The sequence below is a fragment of the Callospermophilus lateralis genome, unplaced genomic scaffold, assembly GCF_048772815.1.
Source record: "Callospermophilus lateralis isolate mCalLat2 unplaced genomic scaffold, mCalLat2.hap1 Scaffold_43, whole genome shotgun sequence".
Taxonomy (NCBI): Eukaryota; Metazoa; Chordata; class Mammalia; order Rodentia; family Sciuridae; genus Callospermophilus; species Callospermophilus lateralis.
The window spans coordinates 5431161-5443263 of NW_027514380.1; the positions used below are offsets into that span (position 1 = coordinate 5431161).

At 45.2% G+C, this 12103-nt stretch overlaps 1 pseudogene; it reads right to left on the reverse strand.

Annotated features, from left to right (window-relative positions):
• Positions 1-111: 111 nt before the first annotated feature.
• LOC143389067 (ubiquitin carboxyl-terminal hydrolase 31-like) lies at positions 112-10098 on the reverse strand (annotated as a pseudogene).
• Positions 10099-12103: the final 2005 nt, after the last annotated feature.

The window sequence follows — 12103 nt, forward strand, 5'->3', positions numbered from 1 at the left end:
GGCTTTTAGGCATATGCCCTGCTTCTACCCTCATAGTGTGAGTAAGTGAAAACCATTTGTAAACATGGAGCTTTGTTGAGAAAGGCTGAAAGAGGGTTTGGAGGACAGGAGCTATTGCTGGTTGGATTCTGCAGCCCAGCTTGGTGGCAGGGGTTCTAGGTTCATGCAGTACCCATTGTTTTCCTTGGAGAACTTCTCCACCGTGTGAATGATTTCATTGTGTAGATTCATTAAGTAGCTGAATAATGAAGTTGAGCAGAGACCCAGGCCCTGACACTGGGAAAGCATGACCTCAAAATCTGTGTCCAGATCCAAGTCAGAGTTGAAGTAGCCTTTAGGTAACTTGATTTCATCTTTAGAAGACAAGGTCATTCCTAAGAAGAGGGATGTTGCACCAGGCATTTGGGTCATACCCTGGAGGAAGGCAAGGAGGAGAGCAGCCAAGGGCAGCCATCTTCACAGAACATGGCCCTGGCTGTTATGTTTCCAGTGCTCTCATCTCCTTTATGATTCCATATTTATAGATTCAAGATGACAGATGGTAACTTTTGTGGTTGGTTCATGTAGCACCTCCAGCAACAGGTTGCACAGTCATACACACAGTTTTATTAGCAGGGTGCTGGAAAAGTCATGTGGAGGAGATTACTTATCATTGGTCTCCAGTAATCACCTCAGCACATTCCATGTGGACAGGAAAATGATGATCCTGTTGGGAATAGCTACCTTAGCCCATTTGTTGAACAAAACACTTGGTAAGATCCCCATGAAAACATTGCCCACCACTACCTTGACCAGGGTAAAACCAAAAGGTGTGCTCCCGAGAACATGACCCTGCACCTTCCCACATTCAGGAGCATGCCTGAGTTTCAAGTTTGAGGCTGCATAAGAAGCTGGAGATGAGGAGTGCTTTCCAACCACAGCAGTGTCTCATGTCATGTCTCTGGGATTTGGCATTCTTTGCCTCAGGTTCTACCTTAGGACCTGAGCCCCACCCTCATGCCCCAGCCTGAATGATTCTTTTGAACCACCAAACATGGATGGTCCTGATCTTTTGTTGGAGCAGATAGCAGCCATACCTGAACTGTGACTGCTAATAAAACTCCTGATGGAACAGTATTCATCTTATGGAATATTCTGGAATTGTTTCACTAGATCCCTTTGCAGGGCCAAAATCTCAGGCAGGATTACACCAGTCTCAGTTCTGCCTCCTGGAAAAGAAAAGAGAGCTCAGTAACATTTCCTCTATTTAACTGAGAAACAATATGGGTTGTATAGACTTAGGGCAGGCTGGGGACTTTCTATGTAGTTTAATTTGATTAGTGGGTTGTTTTACATGATTATACCCTGAAGCTTGCAAATGGGAAAGGGGTAATCTCATCCTTTCCTCAAGTGGAGCTATCTCCATATATCTTCATGCCCTGCACATGAGGAATTTGGATGAGGAGGACCAAGTCCTAGCCCTCTTCCAATGAAAAGTTGCCTCAAGGACTGAGCTAGGCCCCATATCTCATTTTACACATGAATCAAATCTAAATGACCAAAGACCCAGATGTGAGTCTTGACTTCTGAAGCTATCAGCAGAAAAATGGGGAAAACACTCCAAGATATTGACTCAGGCAACAATTTTCTGGATAAGACCCCAAACCAAAGGAAGTAAGAGCAAAATGACAAATGGGATTATATCAAATTAAAAAGTTTCTGCATAGCAAAGAAAACAACCAACAGAGCGAAGGGAAATCCTACAGATTGGGAGAAATAGCTGCCAACTCTTCACCTGTCAGCAGGTAAATACCCAGAATATATAACTCAAAAAAATTAACAATAAAAAAATCAAAGTATTTCAATTTAAATATGAGCAAATGATCTGAATAGATACTTTTCAAAAAAAGAAATATAAGTGGTTATCAAACATATGAAAAAAATGCTCAATGTCAATAGCCATCAAGGAAATGCAAATCAAAACTATAATGAGATTTCATGTCCCTACAGTTAGAATGACTCTTATTAAAAAAAAATAATAATAACATAGATGTGTAATCGCAGCTACTCAGGAGCCTTAGGCAGGAAGATCACAAGTTCAAGGCCAGCCTCAGCAAGTTGTAGGCTAGTCTAGGCAACTTAGTGAGACCTTGTCTTTAAAAAAAGTAGGGGATAGGGGCTGTAGCTCAGTAGTAGAGTATTGGTTGCTAGAAACCCCAAGAAGTGTTTAATTGTCACTAGTCCCCCACAACCAAAAATAGATGAACCCAAATATAAAATAGTAAAGATGAAGGAAAAAAGGAAATCTAATATATTTTTGGTAGAAATGGAAATTAATTCCTTACAATGGAGAATAGTATGGAGGTTTCTCAAACTAAAAAAGATCTACCATGTGATCTAACTACCCCCACTCCAAAGGAAATCAGCATATCAAGGAGGTACTGCAGGCCCATGTTTATGTGGCACCCTTCACAATAAGACAGGGAATCAGCCTAGAAGCTCATCAGCAGATGAATGAGTAAAGAAGATGTGGTTTATATACAAAATAGAATATGATAAATTATATAAGATAAATTAACTCCTGAAATTTTAAGCGAAACAGATAAAACTAGAGAATGTTATGTTAAGTAAAACAAGCCAGATAAGTATACATGGAAATTTCACACAAATTCCCATTATATGTACAACTAATGAGTTAATAAAAATAAATAATTTGGGGAAAAATTTTTCAAAATTTACTCTTGTGTCCACTGTTGGGTGTGAGGCTGCTTAAATGAAAGACTCAGGCCTATTGCAGTGGTAGCGGGTGTGATTTGGGGTTTTGTTCTGAAGAGCCAGGATAAAGAATCCTCAGTCAAATGAAACCATGTATTGATAAGAGATCATAACACTAACATGATGTTCTTTCTAGTGTGAGCACTAGACATTTCCAAATTATTTTTCTTCCTGTCAGCTGTGGTAATAGTCCATGAGGGAGGTGGTGAGAACCTCTAATCTGGCCCAGGAGAGCTAAAGTGGGTAAAAGCTGGAGACGCTTTCTGGGCCTGGGTGTTGTGACTCCACATCCTGCCACCCCATCACAAAGCACACTGCTTCCTTCCTGCAGGGCACAGGGAGGGCTCTAGGTTTGGTTTTCGTTTGCATTATTGACTGTTCAGCAGGCACTTGCTGGTGACTACCTGCTCAGCTTCTGGGGATGAAGATAAGGCATCACAGCTGAGTGGCCAGTGTGATCTGTCCTGGCCTTCAAGTTCCTTATAGATCACAACTAACCTCACTCCTGTGCATGTTATACCTATGACTTCAGCATATGTGTCTTAAGACCTCTGTGCTGTTCCTGAGACACACACTACAGGCTTTCCATTCAGAATCACAGTGCTGATGGGGCTAGTTAGGGTTCTGCCTCTAAGAATGATGATTTTGAACCCAGACACAAAGCCTCTCAGTCCTCCTCAGGGGAAGTCTACTAGGAAAAGGGGACAGCCCATGAAGCAGACACACCTCCTGCAGGAATTCCCAGAGCATAGGAACAATCTACTTGTTGTTCTTCTGCTTCACAATGTGCTGGAGGTACTCAACTGTGATCTTTTTCCTGAAGCTCCAAATCTTTGAGCAATGAACCACATTTTTCTGGGGCAGTTGGGGCAAGAAGCTTGCTGGGTCACCATATAAGATTGTCACCAAATGGATGGAACTGATGTGCTCATCCTGGCTAATGAGCATGCTCACAGTCAGAATGGTCTTATCTAGATGCTGGATAAAGAAACAATACAGCATTTTGCAAGTGAGACATTGCCACAAACAACTGGGCAACTCATGGCCCCGTGATGGCTCCTTAGGAATCTACCTGCACACACAGGATTCTTGCTTTTGCTATTTGTCACTGTAATTGGGGGGTTTCTTGTTCATAGGTTTTTTGCCTCCCCAAATAGAGCAAGACTCAAGGGTATTTATTTCACTGCATTTCGCTTCTTTACTTCCCTGTCATTCTGTGCATAGTCAGCTTTGTGATGTTCTCAGCAGAGCAATAATGAATCCAGAGAGATTGCTGTTGTATTTCTGGAGAGTTTCTGCCTCTTACTTTCATATCCCACTGTAAAAAGCAGTGTAGAGCAAGCTCCCACCTGCCCTGTGAGAACTCCTGATAATCTTGGCCTGACTTATAACCAGTACAAGAGAGACACCTGAGGATACCAGAAGGAGGGGTTTCTCCAGATGAGGTCTCTGACATCCCTCTTGAGGACAGTGGGCCAATAGTTCTCAGAGATGAAGGGAACACTCTCCTGGACAGAGATATAAGGAGCAGCCACCACTCACCACTTACCTCCAGTTCAGGTAGAAGAAGAGCTTTGAAATGTTTTCCCTAATTGTTTCTCTGTCCTATGGTTGACAATCTTGCATTGAAATTTAAATGCCCTACAAAGAAAATCAAAAAGTTTCTGTTACACAACAAACAGCAGTATCTATAAAGTAAACACTGAATAATGTTAATAGATATAGTCCTTCTTTTGGGGTGATATGTTCCTAAGTTAACCAGATACTTCCAACACCAGTCTCCTGACCTTGTGAAGATACTTTAGTCACTGATAACCCTCCAGCCCACTGCTGTGGTCTTGAAGGTATTCTTAAACAAATGGCTAAGGACAGGACATGAACTAAAAAGCCAAGGGGCACAGAGATGCTAAAAACTACCCAGAGCCACCTCACTGCTGCCCCTAAGCCTGTGGGCAGAGGTGGTTCTGGGGATCTGGCAGCAGTTTAGAGCTCCTGGGTCCAGGAGTTGTTGAAACCACACTAGAACAAGAGACGTTCAGCAAAATCAGTTTTAAGATGGGAAGTATATGCTAATGCTGTTTTCTGATGAAGACACACCTGAAGGGGAACAGATTCTCTCATGGTGGTAACAGACATTTTATTGCTACTTCTATTATCTGTATGCTTTTAAATAATGTTGTTCTACAATGGTTGTTTTAAAAGATTTTTGCAGGTAAGCAAAAAGAAACAAAAATCCCTCCTAATGCCACTCAGAGTCCCCTCACAGACCTTTGCTTTTGGCATGGATTTAAATGTTTAGGGAAGAAGAGTTAGCTCCGCAGACATTGTTTTGTAGCCTCCTTTGTTTATGTAACAATTTTTGGACATACACATATTAGGTCAGGGTACAAGTGTGACATCTCTGGAAAGCAGAAGTAGGACAACATGTCACCTCCTGGGGAGCCATGTGCTCCCAGGGCACAAGGTTAATGCAGCATGCACAAGCACCATGTATCAGCGCTGCAGTCCCCACCCAGGCAGGTGGTGTGTGGAAGAGCACAGCAGCCCCTCCAGCTCCCATAAGGAGAGCAGAGCGCTCACTTTAACTCGTCTCGTGCCATTCACCAGGAGCTAAGGGAGCCTGGCCTTTTGGCAGTCATGCCCAGCCCTAATTCCTTGCTTACTCAGGCCAGGGAATGGGTGCTGCTATTTGAGAATGCAGTGCAGCACAAGGTGGACCACATGGGTGGTCTCGTTGGCACTCTTTCACAGTTTCTTTGTTAACTGCTCCAAGTCTCTCCAGATATGCTGCTGCAGGAATCCTTTTGGGTCACCCAATGGAGGCTTGATGATATTTATTACAGTCTGTGGGAAAAAGGAAACAAGATGTGCAGTGGGATCTGTGTGTAGAGGACATGGTGAGAGGCCATGGGAGTGAAGCACCAACACAAGGGAAAGGGTGGTTTCTAGGTGAAGTCTGGGTGCTCTCAGCATGATGCGGGAAGCAGAGAAAGGGAGGCAAATGAGTGGAGCCAGAGATTGCTGGCTCTGAAGTCATCTGGGTGCAGCAGGGAATGCTTCCCTGTACCTCCTGAAGCCACCACAAGGGTCCAGATGACAAGGTCTTACTGCCTCTCCATGCCCAGGTGTGGCAAAGGACAGAGTTGTATACTCAGAGTAGACTTTATGATCCTATTGTTACACCTTGTATACATTTGTTAAGATGTCATATTGCTACAAATGTGTAATTGCTTTTTTAAAAACAGGTAAAACAGATTTTAGGGCTGGGGATGTGGCTCAAGCGGTAGCGCGCTCGCCTGGCATGCGTGCAGCCCGGATTCAATCCTCAGCACCACATACAAACAAAGATGTTGTGCCTGCCAATAACTAAAAAATAAATATTAAAATTCTCTCTCTCTCTCTCTCTCTCTCTCTCTCTCTCTCCCTCTCTCTCTCTTTAAAAAAAAACAGATTTTAAAAACTTTAAAAACAAAGAGGATTTTTCATAATCTGATGAGTAGTTCCCCCATTGCATCATATGTCCAAAGGGGGAAAAGTAGGATCTATAACTTTTGAATTACCCTGTGGACTAGGTAAAATCCTTATGTGGCTAGGACTTTGTAGACAAAAGGAATGACTGCAAACACAGTAAGTTCTTCCTATTGTTACATAAAAGAGTCTATGTTACTCCCAAAACATAACCAAATGAGTGAGTTGCCAGGTGAGACTGAAGATGACTGGTTGTCCACATTATTCTCAATTTACCCAAATTAAAACTACACAGTATGGCAAAAATTTTTGAGATTCAGGGACATTGATGATTTATGGAGATAACAGGATAGACTATTTTAAGCTTTGTAACAGAAGACCCAGAGATATGGTGACAGTAGAAGGTCCTTCTTGTCACATTAAGGGATCACTGACAGCCACACTCATCTCAGGATCAAGCATGGGATTATGAGATCAGAGTTTTATGTCTATCTATTTTATTTTTTCAGTTCTGAGAATTGAGTTGGGGCCTCACATGTGCTAAGAAAGTGTCCTACCTCTGAGATAAGCCCCCAAGTCTTTTCTATTTTTACTTTGAGACAGGGTCTCACAAAGTTCCCCAGGATGGCTTCATCCACTGCTTCCCGGATCTTCTCTAAGGTGGTGGCAAAGCTGTGAACTGGAGAGTCCCCTTGTTACCGCTGATTACTGGTGATGAGTCCTTGCTTCCCCAATGCTGAAGTATAACACCAGAGAAGCACGCTGAGGCAAGTTTAGAGTGGAAAGTAGAAGCTTAAATAAGGACAGCAGAAAAGACTTCTCCCAGAGGAAGAAGGGGACCCAAGAGGTGGAATCCGTGGACGAGGGGGGGCGTGGGGGTGGGGGGTGTCTTCCCTCTTTTATAACTAAGGTCTTCATTCAGCTTTCCCGCAATTCTGTCAGCATTCCTGTCCTTTGTTCTCTTATCATTCAGTGATGGAATTTAGGTGGGAAGGCCCAAAGGGTGGGGAGTAGGTCGGCCAAAGGAGTAATCTGACCAGGAAGGACTTTTGTATTAGCATCTCCCTGTTTGCTGGGAGCTGCTTCATTCACATTTCCTTGGGATGGGCTCTGGGCCTTGAGAACATTAACAATTCAATTTCCCAAGTGCTGCTCTGCTTTCCTAGGCTTCATTCTCTACATGGTCTTCATTTTCAATTTTACTCAATATTAGACCTGATTTACCTAACTACACTGACTACCTATCTTTAAATCTGGCTTCACCCTGAGAGGTGGGAAGGAGAAATGGAGCACATCTGCAGCTTCACAGACTGGGACCAAAAAGTTCTCATGCAATTTTCATTAACAGTCAAGGGGCTGGTCACAGATGATCTGGAAGACAAGCTGTGGCTCTGGACACTCCTCACAAATGGCCGCGTTGAAAAGCCACCATCATCTTCACTCCTTTCCCTGGTAATTTCAATGGAATCAAAGAGTGAGGCCAGGGAGGTTCATCTGGAGGAGGCCGCTGAAGTCACACTGGCTTGCTTGCTCCCTGGAAGCTAGCTCACCCAGTGCTGGAACAGGGAAGAACTTGTGAAGCTGGCTACTGAGCTGTTAGCCCACCATGACGGGATGGCTATCTACCTTTGGTAGAAGATTATATAGGCTGTCTGCGGGCACACTTCGTCCTCCGACAGCTGCTGCACATCACTGTCATTAAAGCAATATCAGAGGCCAGCCATGGAGTTCCTCCAGTACGCTGGGTAGTGCCCCCCTTGCATGGTGATTGCACAAAGCATACAGGTAATAGATGTAGTCCTAAGGGTCCCTCCTGAGTCCATAGGGCTTCCTCCATGGGGACCAATGGGATAGCAAACTCCAGCTGCTCTGGCTTCTCTTGACCACATGAAGAGTCATGTCCAGGCCAGTCAAGGGGAACTTTATCATGTTCTGAAGTTTCACATTCCTGTCACCTTCCTGTCGAAATCTCTTGAGGTGTATAGCACATCAGGCAGAGTGCACAGGCTCCGCGTGATGCTCCCCTTCTGCAGCTGCTTGCAGTATGGGCAACACCAGGCATCATCTGGGGCCAATCGTTCCTCTTTGGCTTACAGTTGGAAACACTGGGAAAAAGTGCAGGTCTGAGGTTGATGATGCCCCTCCTTCTGCAGGCAGACACTTTCTGCATCTGGTATATAATCATCTTCAGTGTGTACAAATAAGAAACTTTTGTCTCCTTGTCCCATCCTACCACTAACTTCTCATGAGCAGTGCCACCTGGTCCACAAGATTTTAATGCCCTTTCTACTGTTGGGTGGCACAGGGGCTGTTTCTCCTGGTGCAGCAAGTATGTAATTCCCACAAAACTGACCACATGCAAACTGAACGAACACACTTGAATGCAAACAGTAGGCCTCAGGAAATACTTCAACTTCTCCAAAATTTTCTTCTGCAGAAGGTCCCATGCTATCGTCTTCTCTAAGTGCAGCATAAAAGGTAGTCCAAATCTCCTTCCCTGCTGCCCAGTGCAGGCTCAGTTACACACCAGCATGACAATCTTGTCACTGCCTGCTCTGGTGGTGGGCAGGTCCAATTCCCCCTGCTTTGCTGCTGTTTGTGTAGAGGAAAACATTCTCTGATGATCCAAGCCAAACTTCAAGTAATTGAGATTGTTGTTTAGGTGAATTCTTCTTTGACTGAGAATTCCTTCAGGCAGAAATATTTCTGGACTCTTAAAGCAAAAATGCCTTCACTTTCATTGACTGTCTCCAGGTCATCTGTAACACATAAGGAAAAGAGGAATCCATCATAGTAAATTTCTGTCAACACAATCTGATCAGTGAGGATCTTTGTTTCCATAGATATTGCTTCCTGAAGTCTGGAAACGGTCCCAAACAGTGGTACAGCCACAGCAATCCTCATGCAATGAGGACATTCCCCTTGGTACACTACAGTGAAATAGGTCTTGTGTGGCTTAGAGGAATTGGCAAAGAAATGCAGAGGAAAGGATCCAAAGTGTTGCTCTGTTTCTGATAATGGGGATATGTCAAAAAAGATCTGTACTAGGCTTGAAAAAGTTCTTGTACAAAAGTGGTACACACAGGAGAAGATGGTCCCATGGGCATGACATCATTCTCTGATGGAGGCTTCAGAGGAGGCTGCCCCCCCCCCCCCCCCCCCCCCCCCCGCTTTCCAGCAGGATTGAGTTCTTTATGAACGAGGTACAAAAGCCACAGCAGAGACTCCTGGGTATCACGCTGGGATTCCCCCATCCTGAAGTGCATTCTTTGACACAGTACTCTTGAAATTGCAACTGTGTTAAGGGGTGTACTCTAGGATCCAGAGGGTCCCAGTGCGCCAGCTGCTCGGTGACCTCGCCCTGGCTACTTTGTGCCGCATCCTGAGGGCTGCTTGGGTCAGGGAGGGCTCCGGCTGCCCTCCCGGGTACTGGCCCAGCGCAGGTGCTCGGGAAGAACTGGGTGTGTCTGAGGCGCTGCAGCGGTGTTCAGAGCAGGTGTTGGGTGGTTGCGGAGCCCCCCACTCCCGGCACAGGCTCTGGGCGCAGGCGGGCCAGGCGGGCCAGGCGGGCAGGGCAGCGGCATGGGCGCAATTGGGCCCCTGGGCGGGAAGCAGCTGCTGCGGAGGCCGCCACTGTCCCGCGGCGCCCTCGGAGCAAAGGTGCAAGAGCGAGGACAGCGTCTTGAGGACGCTGCTCGGAAGCTGCTCACCCTATCAAGCGGAAGAGGGCGAAGAGGGGCGCTGAAGAGGGCGAGGAGAGGCGGCTGCCGCCGCCTCCCACCGGCTGCTCCAGAACAGCCACTTTCTAAGGGAGCGCTTCTCCTTCCCGCAGGCTGCCGCCACCCGAGGCCCAGCCTGGAACACTACCTTGGACATGGCGGCAGCAGCCGACCCTCCTCACCGCGCACGCCCGCTGGGACCCTCCAAGGCCACCAGCGCATCCTGTCGCAGTCCTCACCAGCCTGGGGGCTCCACGCCTCACACACCCCAGAGGCAGCTGAGCCAGCTGAGCCAGCGAACGAACCTCTTTCAGAATTTTCCAGTTAGGAACATCTGACTAACACACCTGCATCATGCTACTTCCATTATGGAACAATGTTATGTGAATCCATGTGTGCCACACACTGCACTCACCGTGGAGATAGCAAGAAGGAATGAATGATCTTCACTCTAGGGTGAATGTGAAGCTAATGGCAAAGCTATGCACGGGGAGACAAAATACAAGCCAAACTGATGATCAAAGCCAAACTTCAAGTGGACCCAGCATGGAGGAGAAAACTTGCTGAGTGACAGAGGAATCCCATGAAATGTGAATGACATGAGGCATAGTGGGATGTTTGAGATGAATTCCAGGCAGCAGGGAACAACGTCATGGCAAGACGTACTAGGAAAATATAGACACAATGCCATTTCATTTTCTATAAATCTAGATGTTCAAATTTAAAGTAACAAAGTTTAGGAGGTATTAATAAATTATTACTTTATGTACAAAATTTGAAAAGTGAAAAATTTCCTAAATGTAAAAATTATTAATTTTAACCATGTTAACAGTTTCTACAATTTCATGTAACCACTTTAGCTGATTCAGAGAACTTTCTCCCTTCCTTTGTCAAAGTTTATCTTCAAACTTCTATGACTGCATTTGATGACTTCCATTTCATAATTTTAGTGTGCATGATTATCTTAGTCCATTTTCTGTTGCTATTACTGAATACCATAGACAAAGTAATTTATAAAGAACAAAGTTTTTTGTTGTGCCCTAAAGGCAATTCAAGTTCACACTTATTGACAGTAGCTTGAAGACCCTTTGCGATCTGTTCTCTGCTTATGACCCTATAGATTGGACTCCCACAACTACCATCCTTCCCACATCCTACTCGCCACACCCACAGCCCACTCAGGTCGACTTTGACTCCCTCACATATCATGCTGTGCCTGGCCAGGTCTTACTTTTCTCTTAGGACCCAGTTTAGACATGCTTTTTCTAGTAAGCCCTCTCACCCCACAAACCCAGGAGTGGCCCCCTGCACCCTTGTCTTAGTTCATTTGGGCTGCTATATCAGAATGCCTCAAAGAAGGTGCCTTATAAACAACAGAGATTTAGTGCTCTCAGTTCTGGAGGGTGGAAGTCCAAGGGTCCTACTACACATATCTTTTCTAGAACCCTCTATCTCAACCCCCATTTTTGTTATTGAATCCTCTGAATCTGTTGGTGATCACTACTAAATCAAAATTTCTACTTCTCTTTTGAGACTGGATTAGCAACGGAACACATCTAAGAGAACTGACTGTTCTGTGTTAGCCTAGGGGGGTGGGATTTATCTCTTGGCCATTTAATCAGTAATATGGTAAGGAACTTACCTGCAAATAACCCAGAGTGGGGAGGGTCCACTCTAATGGTAGACAAGTGAAACTAATTCTTAGTGAACCCAAGCAGGCTAGACTGCTAAAACCTACAGATGCCTTTCCACAGGGACTCCAGGGGCACCCTGTGTCCCCATAGGGTCATGGTGGCTGTTAATTAGAATTTCTCCACACAAGCTCCAAACACCAGTGAGCAAGAAATGAAAGCCTCCTTCTCATTTCCCATGCCCATGACATAAGTGGAGCATAATACAGATGTCATGGTGCCCCCTGGTGGGGAATGAAACAGATCAGGCTGCAAAGTAGCTCAGGCCAGTAAGACTAATGAAAAAAGAGTTAAAAGTCCCGTCCTCATGTGCTCTAGGCAGAGGTTTACCTATATGCTTTACAGGTTATAACCAGCCACCCTCTTCCACTTTGGAGTAGGGTCTTTTGGGTTTGAAAACAGTCTCTTTGCCAGAGAAGCCCTAAGAAAGAGAGCTAAACTTTAAAAGCACTCTGGGTAGTTGTCAGACAT